Consider the following 13,548-nt stretch of genomic DNA (forward strand, 5'->3'; position numbering starts at 1 on the left):
ATATCCAATTAAAATGTTTAGATTTGTCAAATCACATTAGTGTTTTTAAAATAAAAAATTGATTTCACAGGATATATTTCTCTTATTTGATTGAGTCTCTAGACATATTTTACATTATCATTTCATAAGATGATATCATTTCATAAGATGACAAGCCTACTCTTTCAATAATAAGGGAAAGTTATTTAGTTTTTTTTTTAAAAGACTAATTAAAAATTCCAACATCAATATTCTTACACCTCATTTGTATACTAAATACATATATTATATATATTATTCAGCGTATCTATATGGTAAACAGTATTTTTTTTCGATAAAAAAATATATTTATGATTAATGACATGAATATCACATGAATGATGTCATGAATAGTACGTGAACAATTTCTATGAGTAGTAGCTTTAAAGTAGTGAAATAAAGTTAATTAATTAAATATAAAAAGTTGATTAATGAAGTGATGAAGTTGATTAATAAACGTTAGATATTAAAAATAATTTTTAGTAGTAAAATAAAGTTGATTAATGAAAAGTAAAAAGTTGGTTAACGAAGTTATGAAGCTGGCTAATAAACATTCAGATATTAAAAATAATTTTTAGAAGTAAACAAAGTTGATTAAGTAAATGTAAAAGATTGGTCAATGAAATTATGAAATTGGTTAATCACACAATTTCATATCAGTGTCATTTAATCTAAAAATAATTTTAAAAATAAACAAAATTAAAATGATAATTTTTTTAATATTATTGTAATATTCATTTTTTAATGTATTTGTGAATAGTGAAATATGGTGTAGGTGTATGTTTGTGGTGTAAGAATATATTTTCTCTAAAAATTCATGCATAAAGGAAAATTATTTAGTTATTATAGATCAGCTCACGTTAATCTTAGATAACTTTTTTTTTGTTATTAAGATTATATTTTCTCTAAAAAAGTTGCTCTTTCCATCTTTATGTGTGTTTCCCCGTTATAAAAAGTCATTAAGACTCCTACATCTTGGGAAGCATCTTCTTAAGTCATTTTTCATGCCAAATTAAAAAGACACATTTTATAAGTTTATGCGCGATCACTGAAAGGGGGTGAATTAGATTTATTGGACTTTCTCAATTTGAAGCGTTAGCACTGGTTTTGTTATTTTTCATAATTGATATGAAAGTAAATATGATAAAAAATAAATGCAGAAAGTAAAAGACACAGCGATATATATTGGTTCCTTTTTTCAACTAAGAGTAATTCAGTTCCCTCACTCCCTATGAGAGATTTTACACTACGTCAGATTTTTGTACAAGTCTTCCATCAAGACATATCCTACAATCTTCTAACATAAGCAACACATGAGAGAGAGAAAAACAATCATTTCTTTTTCACTCTCTTGTTTTCAACAATCCTGGACAACAAGGTATACACATATCTGAGTTTGTAACTGAAGTTATGGCTCTTGAATCAATGATGTATTAGTTGATCTTCATTTTGTATTGATCACAATAGAAACATATACACCTAAGTGCTCAGAATAATATGAATGAAACTTTAATGACTATGTATGAAAGTTCATGCAGAAAGTTTCATATTTGAAAGTCTATAAACTTGTTTGGATTATGAGATGAGAAAGTTGTATATCAAATAATCTCTTTTGAAATATAAAAAATTTGTAGCTAATAGTCTCTATTTTGAAAACTGAAATCACAAGTCTATATACATGCAATATACCCTTTTAAAAAACTATATATTCATAGAATATTCTCATATTTTATGTATGAAAGATGCAAAATGTTGGAATCAGATTTTTCATGTAAATTTTGAAATTTTCGAATGTGTAATCGATTAACCAAAATCAATCAGGTTTTATAGTGTTGTTACGGCGGTTTCAAATGCCACAATTTACTGAAAACAAAATTTTTGAAATAATCTTCTGAAAAATCATTTGTATGTGTATATAACCGGTTACACCTGCTACGAAAGTGAAAAGTATTTAAAAATTAAGTTTTAAATAAGTTCTACATGGTGTTAAAATGAATGCATGCACAAGATGAAAGGATCATGGTAATTCTGAGCAATTAAGATATATATACTTGAATTGTAAAGAATATTCAACCATCTTTATTCTTCCATTGATTTTCTGAAACTTATGATCATTTGAACTTGATTGCTCTAGTCTTCAAGCTTTGACTTCTTTTTGTTTATGTGTTTGTCTTCGTCAAAACTATAACCAAGGACAAGCAAAATTCTTTTTCACATTTATTATGCCAACATTTATTCCGAAAATGCATCTTCTTATGCGTAAAAGATGAGTATGAGATGCATCTCCATAAACATCATTTATTAAAAAATTAGTGGGTGGTTCGAAGATATATGTACAAACGCTTTTGTTTCATATCCTCACATCAGACCCTCCCTCTTCCTCCTTCTTCATTTTCTAAAATAAATTTCTAATCCTCTCAAACCTTTGAGTTTTTTGTCCCATTGAAGCTTTTCTCCATATCAAACTTCTACCACTAGAGCTTTTTCTCCTCCTTTCTAGCATATCATACAGTCAAGCTTCCATCTCTCATCATTTTGATTAGGTAAGTATTTCAAAATTTTATCTCTTTTTATGTTTTGATTAGGTAAGATACATTAGTTATTTTAGGTACATTAGATAGTAGTGTAAACGAAATTGGTAGCTTACAAGAACATGCATTGACATAATTTTGGAGGGTTAGGGCAACAATGGCGTTTCTTACATGGCTGAGAATTGCAAGTTATTTGGAGATGCATATCTGGATTTGCCCTAAACTGTTTTCGGAGATGCATCTCTGAATTTCACTCAGCCTGAAATTTAGTTAATTTTGTGAAATTCGTGAATTTTGCTCTAAGTTATTTTTTCCGTGTATGTTTGTAATGCGTTTGAAATTGATGAAACAACCCTGGCAGAATTAGGTTTGGTCGTGTGTCAAAAATTGCGTCGGTACGATGTGAGATGGTCGCAGTCATGACCACGAGACCACGTGTTAATGATAACTCATTTGATGGTACGTAGCGTCGAGGTTCCCAACCATCTGGTTTTGCTTCTAGTAGTCGTCGTGTTAGACATGACTATCGAGTTACAGAATATCATGCAGTACAGGCGGAGGAGAATGCAAGGGGTTAGACATACCTAGTAGTTTATGTTTAACTGCATTATTTTTTTTTTGTATATTTGGACAAATATTATGTATGATTTTGACTTTTTTTAATCTACTTTAATTAATGTATGACTTTTTACTTTCATTTCACTTTAAAATAACTTGAGTTTACTTTAATATAACTTGGCCTCATATAATGTTGGGACAATGGTGTTGCTCTGATATCATTCAGGGGACATTTCAGAGACGCATCTCCGGATACATCCAAATAACGTACAAAGATGCATATGTGAACCATATTTTATTCAAAATAGGGCGGATCTCATAATAGCGCATTCTAATGTGATTTTGGGTGCGTCCGGTATGCATCTTCATATGCATAAACGACATTTTTGGATTACCAAGAGTGTGGGATGCACACATGCGGGTGGAAAGAGCATCCCCTTGAAAAAAATCCAATAGAGTTTGGTTGACTTGTTCGCTTTTCACAATAGATTGTTTCTTTTTAAACAAAACAAAGTGTATTTTATTGGGCCTAATGTCTTTTTAGGCATGGGCAATGATACAATATGGAGTTTCATCCATCCAAATTTTGTTTTGAGCCTCGTTTGTATATCTAGCAATATAATTGGCCCTATTAACATGAGTGAACCCAATCCTAGTAAACTGGTTTTGCACAGTGAGAAAATAGTTGCATATTCTCTCTACAGTGTTCTTATCTTCTTTCTTCCCACCAGTAATACTCTTTATATTATGGTTTTGCTGTCAAATTCAAAAATAACCTTATTGAAACAATAATCCACTACAAGTTTTAATAGCTTATTTCATAACCATGGATTCCGCTAAGTGATGGTTGTCATCGCCGATTTGGGTTTCGTTGCAAGCCATAAGGGTTTACCCTTCTTCGTCTCCGAAAATGGTATCCAGCCCCCAAACACCTTTCTTAGCTTAACTAACAACCATGTTACATTTAATGTACTCATTCAAATAGGAGTCCAGCCATAAGTTATGGGATTAGTAAGGTAAGCATTGTAGACAAATTTTCCTTTGGTCTTGTTGTTTGAAGATTTGCCTTTGATGTTGAAGTTGTTTTGAACTTTTTCTTCTGTTTGATTTCTAATGTGCAAGGTGGAAAGATTGTTCCTAATGTGCATGTCTTTGGTTTGAAGATTAGGGTTTTATTTATGCATTCCATTATTGTCCTACTTTGGAGCATGGTGAATGTCTTCAAACCTTTTATGGTTATAAATTCCAGGTGTGGCCTCTCGATTCACATTAGCCACATGATTAGAAATAATATGGTGATTACGACTATTGTTGATCTGGTACAGAGCATCATTATGATCAAACTTCGAAAAATATGTATTATTTGTAACTTTTATTGTCTCTTTAGCATTATTATTCATTTTGACTAGATGTTTCCCATCTCTAACGGTGATAGTTCTTTTTTCCTAAATAGGATTCTTCACCTTAAGAATTATATCACTCTTGAGTTTGAATATGTTGTTATAGGAGCTTTGGACCTCTTTATTCAAATCAGTACATTCTTTGTTAGAGTTATGGATAAGATTATGAATTCTGGTGTTTTGCTTATTCTGAGTTATAATGTGATCAATGTTACCTGATTTGCTATGGTTATGGAGATTGGTGAAGTTTTAACTGTTGTAATTGTTTCTCCCGATAATTTCCTCAACATTTATGTCAATGCCAACATAGACTTTATTTTTTTTTTAAATCCATATGTTATTTATAATATTGATGAAAAAAGTTATGTTGTAGTTGTCTATATTAGGAATAATCACTTTAATTTGGTCTTGTAGTTTACTGTGATTAGAGATCTGAAAGTCGAAGCTGAGTTGGGATCCAAACCAACTTTGAGTGGCCGAAATGCATTCCTTAAAACATTGGTCCATGGATTCCATATAGGATTTACATATAGGCATAAAGGGTCACACCTTATATTCTTTATAATAGGTTACCTTTATCAGGGAGATTGTTATTCACGATTCTCCAAACAATAGTTTTTTGTATAGGAGTAGCGTTACTATTCCATATCTTATTCCAAATTCATTTCTCTTTGTTTCTGTCAGAGCACTAAATGTTGGCTTCTCTTTTCAAATCTTTTAAGCAATAATATCCCGATTTAACATTGTACAAACCATTCTTATTATTCATCCAGTTAACCGTATTCTCCTCATTCGTGTTAATAAAGGGAATTTGAAGAATAACTTCAACATCCATTAAGTTGCATATACTCTTGATAATATGTGTGTTCCCAACAATTATGTTCCAGGTCAATGAGATCCCTAACTCTACTTACCCATGAATTCAAGAAATTGTGTGTTAGGAGTTTAAATCTACAATGACTAGGGATCCAATTTTCCTCCCACGCCGTAACCTTATCACCATTTCCTATCAAACAACATAGGCATTTATCAATTATTTATTTGTTATAATGAATACTTCTCCAGATGTAACCAAGACTATTGTCAATCTTAGAGTGAAGAAAATCATAGTGGGGATAATACTTTGCTTTGAAAGTTCCTGCAACCAAAGAGTTAGGGTATATTAGAAATCTGTAGGCTTGCTTAGCAAGCATAGCTATGCTGAAATCCCTTAGGGTTCTAAAGCCCACACCCCTTTCTTGTTTGGACTTACTCATGTCACTCATGTTCTTCCGGTGGATTTTTTTTTGTCCTCGTCATTTCCCCGTCAAAACTTAGCCATGATTTGTTCCAATTTTCTACAATTTAAAACAAGAATAATAAAAGAGCTTAAATATAAATAGGAATAGCTTCAACCGCAACCTTAATAATATGGCTCTACTTACAAATGAAGGATTCTTAGTTTTCCATCCGTTGAGCTTATTGTTATCTCTCTATATATAAGTTAGTTGAAGGTTTGATTATTAGCTTAACCAATATGAGTAGGTAATTCTAAATCTGGTCGGTGGTCGGAATGTTAAGATAAGTCGTAAATTTAGCTATATCTTTGGTATTTGTATTCCTACTGAACATAATTTCAGATTTTCTAAAATTGATATGTCATCCAGAAGCATCTTGGTGTGTATTAGTGATATTCAGGAGGGTCTTAGCTTTTTCCTCTTCTGCCTTGCAGAAAATGAGGCTATCATCTATGGAAAAAAGGTGTGTTATATTATGAGAGTTCCTAGCAATAGATATACCTATAAGAGATTTATTGATTTGTGTATTCTTAATAATATTTGAAAAAATATCAACACAAGGAATAAAAATGTAAGGAGATAGGGGGTGTCCGTGTCTGATCACCCTGTCGCACCTCGGAAAAAAATGGGGATACGACTTTTAAGCGAAGCGCAAATCACACACTCGCAATGATGGACTGAACAGAGTCGCCACCGAACTTTATTTATTCCCAAAATGGGAAAGGGAAAATATCGATAAAACCCCTAAAAGAAAGGATAAGATATGATCATCACAACCAATATCAGGGTTCGGGAGTCGATTACACAAGGGGAAGGTATTAGCACCCTCACGTCTGTTGTACTCAACGGGAACCATTAGGTTAGTTGTGTGCGTTAGTGTTAGTTGAAATATTAGGCTTTTCGAATTATTAAGTGGGAAAGAAAGAAAGGATGAGAAGAGAATGTTTTTGGATTTTTGACGAAGGACTAAACCTAAGTTTTTTTTTATTAGTGGGCCTGACAAGATTTATAAATCCTGCTCCTACGTATCTCAAAAGAGAAATCAAGGCTTACGTAGTTCTGGGTAGAAAAATGTTTGTTTGTTGGTCGATTTTAGCGAAAGCTATACTGTATTAATCGATGAAAACATTGTTTTACCCAAAACAGATGAGGATTGGACGCATACCACACATCGAACGGATTTATAAATCTACATTCGGAAAAGCGTCACTTATTTCAACTCAACAATCGTGGCCGAAACATTGTTTTGCATCACCTTAAGATAATATATCTTTCATTTATGAAAAAGGTTCTTTGATTAGTCGCACGGCGGCGAAAAAGAGTTTGATTGGTTGGATGTATTTTGAGTGATGGCGAGAACTTGGATGAGCGAGATATCCATCTCGAATCCTAGTCTCAGGAGTGCACGGTATACACCATGTTCCATTTCCATTTTATTGACAAAAGTGTTTAATAAAGATTAAGTATTTTTAGGTTTGATTGAGAAAGGGTTTGTTGAAACCGCATTGAAAATTTTAGACGATGGCGAGAGCTAAGATAGGCGAGGCATACGTCTCGAATCTTAATCTCAAGAGTGCACGGTATACACCATGTTCCATTTCCATCTTTATTGAAAAAGTATTAAGGTAGGAATTAGGTATTTTGAAGTTTGAAAGACGAGTACTTGTGACTTACAAGCTCTTACAGCTTGTGCCTAACACTCGGGACTACGTCTGGATATTCCACCCAGGCAGTCTGTTTCTTTCCAATATTGCTACGAAAATGATTCGAATATTTACGAATGTTTGGAGGGAAGACGAATATTTATGGCTTGCAAGCTCTTACAGCTTGAGCCTAATATTCGGGATTATAACTGGATATTCCATCCAGGATAATCTTTTTCTTCACGTTTTATTTAGAAAACGATTTGAATATTAGAGTGTGGAAGGGAAGACAAATATTTATGGCTTGCAAGCTCTTACAGCTTGAGCCTAATATTCAGGATTATAACTGGATATTCCATCCTGGATAATCTTTTTCTTCACGTTTTAGAAAAGGGTTTGAATATTATGTTTGATTTGTGAAATGATCTTGAAATGATTCACATTATTTTGGGAATGTATTTTGAAATTGAGGAAAGTTGAAATTGATTTTGAAATCGAATGGAATTTGCGTATGATTATTTACACGTGTAAAAGTATGGATATGGGTACTAATAACCTAACTAAATTAGTTAACACACAAAAATCGACTAATCGAATAAAAAAATCGGAAATTCAACCATTAATTAAATCTAAAAGGGTAAACATTTAAAGATACAAACAAATATTTATGGCTTGCAAGCTCTTACAGCTTGAGCCTAATATTCGGGATTATAACTGGATATTCCATCCAGGATAATCTTTTTCTTCATGTTTTAGAAAAGGGTTTGAATATTATGTTTGATTTGTGAAATGATCTTGAAATGATTCACATTATTTTGGGAATGTATTTTGAAATTGAGGAAAGTTGAAATTGATTTTGAAATCGAATGGAATTTGGGTATGATTATTTACACGTGTAAAAGTATGGATATGGGTACTAATAACCTAACTAAATTAGTTAACACACAAAAATCGACTAATCGAATAAAAAAAATCGGAATTTCAACCATTAATTAAATCTAAAAGGGTAAACATTTAAAGATACAAACAACTAAATATCGATCAAATTAAATTGATAAAAATTTAAAATAAAATAAATAGTAGAAGTTATATACAAAATTAAATAAAATAGTAAGCATAACAAATAGAAACATGAAGATTTGCTATCTCCAAGTATTGAACCTACTCCACTAAAGGCAATGAAACCACCCTCTCTCCACTAGACCACTTATGATTAGTTACTATTTACAATAACAACTTGGATATATAAACCAGAACAGATTGAAATTAAAATTAAAAAAAAAATAAAAACTAAAATAAGATAGTCTGTTGGATTACTAATTAAATGATGGAGGAATCAAGAAATAAACCCTAGCCGCCTGGCTGTTGGGTTTTTAAAAGAGAATGGATTGGGAACACCAAAAAATAATACATTAATATACACTTTTTTAATAAAACAGAGGAAAACTAAAAGTGTTAATTAATTTTTTATGGTTTAAACACTCGTTTCTTAAAATAAGTAAAACCAGAAAATGAGAGGAACAGTAAAAAAAACTCTCAATTCGTCCTCACTCTCAATCTCTCACGCCTCTCAATCGCGCCTCTCTTTCACTCCCGCTCACTCAATCGCTCATCCTCAACTTTCGCTCATCACTTCGTCCCTCAATCGCTCATCACCTCTCAATTGCTCTCTCAATCGCTCATCATCTCTCAGTTGCTCTCTCACAATCACTCACTACACTACCCAAGAAATGCATAAATCTATGGTTTCCAAAGAGAATCAAGTAAAAATCTCACCTTCGGCAGTGACGACGACGACGGTGAAGCTTAAATCTTCCTTCTTCGCCTCTTAAATCCAGGTTTTTATTTTATTTTGGGATTAGGGTTTTTCCTCTGATTTTTTCGTCCCCTCAGTTTTTCGTCTCACCTCCCTTTTTATATCTTGCAATTAGGGTTTCGATTTGGTCTATGGTGACCCAGAAGGGGCGTCTCTACGAACTCCTTTCGGGATGCTCAGATTCGGATTGTCTTGTTTTATGCTAGATTCGGAAATGGTAAAACAGTCCTGTGTACTTCCTTCCTCTATTCTGTCTCAATTCTCTTTTGGGCATTTTTCAAAATTTACTGCTTTGGCTAATTTACCTTGCGTTTTTTACTGCAGTGAAGATTGGTTAAAGCATGAGTAACACTCGGTTCACAGACTTCATGGTTTTGAGCATCCTGTTATGGATTGATGTTGGCATAAAAATGATGTTGTATCTTGTTGATGTCTATCGTTTTGCAGGTTTTGAGTATACTTGCTGCAAGCATTTAATGTAAATTCTGGATGAATTTGGACATAGTTTCCAAGATTACAATTCAACCCTATATCAAAATGCAGAGTCTTCACGCAATCTAAGGGTGGTTTTGCAGCTTACTGGTGTGAACTGACCATGTCCTGTTGCAACTTGAAATGTTTGCCTTTATTTGTTTGAATTGTGGCTCAAGTTTGGTTCATGGTATGCTCAAATACATGGCCTTGATTAATGCACGACTGTTTGGCATGTGTGTGCATGTCTTGCTTTGCATCATATTGTTTTTGAGGTACATTGGCTGCATGCTACATGATGGTTTGTTGGCTTGCAAGCTGAAGGATGCTAGGCATGGTGTAGCAAGGCAAGCAGGGAAAATGGCTTGAGTTGGCAGCATGTGTTCTAACTTGTTGTGGCATGAACCTGGCAGGTAATAGTGCATTGTTGGCTTGATGCAATGCTGTTAAGATTGGAATTGTAGATTATTATGCTTTGGTTTTGGTTTGTCATAGTTCTTTTATGCCGTCAATTGTTGTTCTGCAGGTTCACGATCATATTCGCGGGCGACTCAGTTGAAAAAAGACAATGGTATGCTAACCGTCTTACTGCTCCTCTCAAAGAAAAACATCATGTGATCTACTTTATTGTGATATATCGATCTGTACCATGCTTGGCCCAATGGTCTTTAAGGTCAACTGGGTGTGAGAGATCATGTCCTTCAGCTGCAAGTCGACTAAGCAGCTTATTAAAAGCACTTCCACTCATTTTCCTACCGCCTACTCGTGCATGCCTTTTGTTGGGCACTGCTGGGAGTGGATACACCGATAAAGTGGTTGTACAACAAGCAGATTGCCAACCTCCATTACCCTATTTGTAGCACTGTCTGAGAACGCCAGTACAAGAGCACAATGGTGTTGGCATGGTTGAATCGTCGTATGCAACTTGATTCAGTGCCAAGTCCTGGGGTTTTCAATCAGCCTTTGAGACCGCTAACTGCTTGGTAAGTTCATCACTTTCGTTTAAATTTCCTGGCTACTCTTCCATTCAAGTGCTTTGTTGTTGGCAATCATAGTCTTGTTTAAATCTTCACCCTCCTTCTTGACCTTTCTAGTAGTTTATGGAGTCTTCTTGTTGGGTGAAACAGACTTACTTTCCTTTGGTCGTTTAGCCCGCCTAGGTGGTTTCCCAACCTCTGAAGGAATAGGTGATTCCGGGAAGGCATTGGATGTGGGCAATTCACGCGTGCCGTAAGAAGAATCCCCCATAGTAGGCAACTGGTTTACCTGTTGCGGAAGATGATGTATATACTTAACTCCCAGTGAAATTTGACATCCTGGAGGGCATGATGACATACTGCCATTAGGCAAAGTGTTTTCTCGAAACTGAAGGGTTGCTGTGGACTTTGATATTGTAATGTATGGACTTGTCGGTAATGACTAATAGTGTTAAGGTGTGTATGGTGACTGATAATGCGAAAGGAAATGTATTGGATTTGTGGTAATTTGGTATGTAGTATGAAATTATAATGGAATGTTTGAAATTGTGCTTGAAATTGGGCTTTGATTGTTCATTAGGATTGTACTTGTAGGATTTATGTAATATGATGAACTTGTAAGAAAATGTTGTGAAATGTAATTTGGAACATGACTTTGTAATTTATGGAAATGTTGTAATGCTTGTGTAATGTCATGGTTTTGTGATTTATGCGCTTTGAGCGCAAATGTATTTTGGAATTGGAATGAAATTGGCAAATGCAATGGTTATCTAGTGTCGGAAACTTATGACATTTACAAAAAAAATGGTTGTAACAAACTTGGTTTGAATGAAATGAATTTGTGGTTATAGAAATGGATATGGATTTTAGAAATAATCTAAGACTCATCTAAATGTCAATTTAAAATCAAAAGAACCAATAAAACCAATTAAAATCAAATTAATCTATAATTTGTTAAAATTACTTTGATATCAATTCTAACATTTATTTGAAAATAAAAATTGATTAGAGTTTGAATCATTAGTAAAAAAAAACAATTACGATTAACTTGAAATTTGGAATTTAGACTTAATTTGAAATTAAAATCAAATTGAAAATTAAAAGAGTCAAATAACTAAAATCCATTTTGTAATTAAAAGCACCATGATCGAAAAGCCTAGATAATGACCAATGTTTATCAAAAAATATGGATTTGGGAATGGACGGTTGCCTTTGGTCATGAATGTATGCAAATGAACTTTAGGCCACGTGCCAAATAAAAATGAAAAAAATGAAAAAATTCAGGACCAAAATCGGGGTATGACACACCCTATAGGGAGTGAACTAGTTGTAGGAATCCCATTGATTAGAATAGAAAAAGGCCACATAAGTGATGCACTTCATAATAGTTGAAATGAGCTTGATGGGTAAACCCATGTTTAGGATATCATTCTCAATAAAGTCTTATTCCAATCTATCATAAGCCTTAGCCATATCCATTTTTATCCCCACGAATTTCGTTTTTCTTTTAGAAGGTTTATTGAGGTAGTTGAACATGTCATAGACAATCATGGTGTTGTCATTGATCAATAGTTTCTAAACAAAGGCACTTTGCTTCTCACTTATAATATGGGGAATAACAATTTATATCCAACAAAAATGGACAGATCTGTAATCCCCAAGCTTTATCTGATATATCCAAAGATATCATTGACAATAACATGTATAATGATCTCAATGAACCCTTCACACCTGAAGAGGTATACCAAGCCATTAACCAACTTAAACCCCTGGTTTCCCCAGGCCCAAATTATAGGTTTAAGTTGGTTAATGGCTTGGTACACCTTCTCATGTGTGGAGGGTTCATTGAGATCATTATACATGTTATTGCCAATGATATCTTTGGATATACCAGATAAAGCTTGGGGATTACAGATATGGCCATTTTTGTTGGATTTAAATTGTTTCTCAAAATGTTGGATAAATATGGTTTAAATCTCCCCTTCATTGTTGGTCATAACTCCTTCAATGTTAGTGATAAATTTGATTTATTTCCTAACTTTTCCATTGGGAGGTTTTTTGTGATAAAAAATTGTATTACGATCTCCTTCCTTTAACCAAAAAATTTTAGCTCACTGACTCCACCAGAGTTCTTAGTGATATAGTAACTTATCAATATCATCTTAAATTTTAGTGATATCATCCTTGTTCTTATTATGGTAGTTGTTAGTGTTAGCTTTGTTGGGAGCATTCAAGTTCTTATCGAACTCTCTAAACATCCTTTTTCCCCAATCCCAATGATTGCTAAGAGTATGATTGAGATTAGACCTTGGATTGATACAGTTGTGCTTCCAACTCTTTTGAACAATGTCTTTTATCTATAAATTTTCCAGAAAAACCCTCTCCAGGTCTCTGATTATTGGGTTTATGGATGGTATTGGTTTGGATAAGGTTAAAAGTGAGGCAAACAATGTCGTGGTTGGAAAATTACAGAGTCGCCATCATCCTTTATTCGTTCCTAAGGAACATGAAAATAATGATAAAACCTAATTGATAAGGGTGAGAGACTAAGGTACGAGAGTCGTTTAAGTAAGGGAAAGGTATTAGGCACCCTCACCTCCATTGTGCTTAATGAGATCCTCCTCTAAATATAGGGTTATTGATTGCCTAATGGAATGTTTACTTACTATCTATTATTGCTTAACTTATTTATTTGCAAAGAATTTATTTTATTATTAAGAGGATAAACGTTTAATTAAGAAAGGGCAACTAAAAGTTTTATTGTTACTGTACTTGCTAGAATGTTACAATTTTATGTTTATGTATCCTCAAGTTTATTGAAGGATCAGATGATTGTAGTTCGTCTAAAAATGTTTGT

The 13,548-nt window shown here is 33.4% G+C and overlaps 1 pseudogene; it reads right to left on the reverse strand.

The window, feature by feature from the left end:
* Positions 1-10,333: 10,333 nt before the first annotated feature.
* On the reverse strand, positions 10,334-13,293 carry LOC127130303 (protein BASIC PENTACYSTEINE6-like; annotated as a pseudogene).
* Positions 13,294-13,548: the final 255 nt, after the last annotated feature.

Source organism: Lathyrus oleraceus, chromosome 3, assembly GCF_024323335.1.
Source record: "Lathyrus oleraceus cultivar Zhongwan6 chromosome 3, CAAS_Psat_ZW6_1.0, whole genome shotgun sequence".
NCBI classification, from domain to species: Eukaryota; Viridiplantae; Streptophyta; class Magnoliopsida; order Fabales; family Fabaceae; genus Lathyrus; species Lathyrus oleraceus.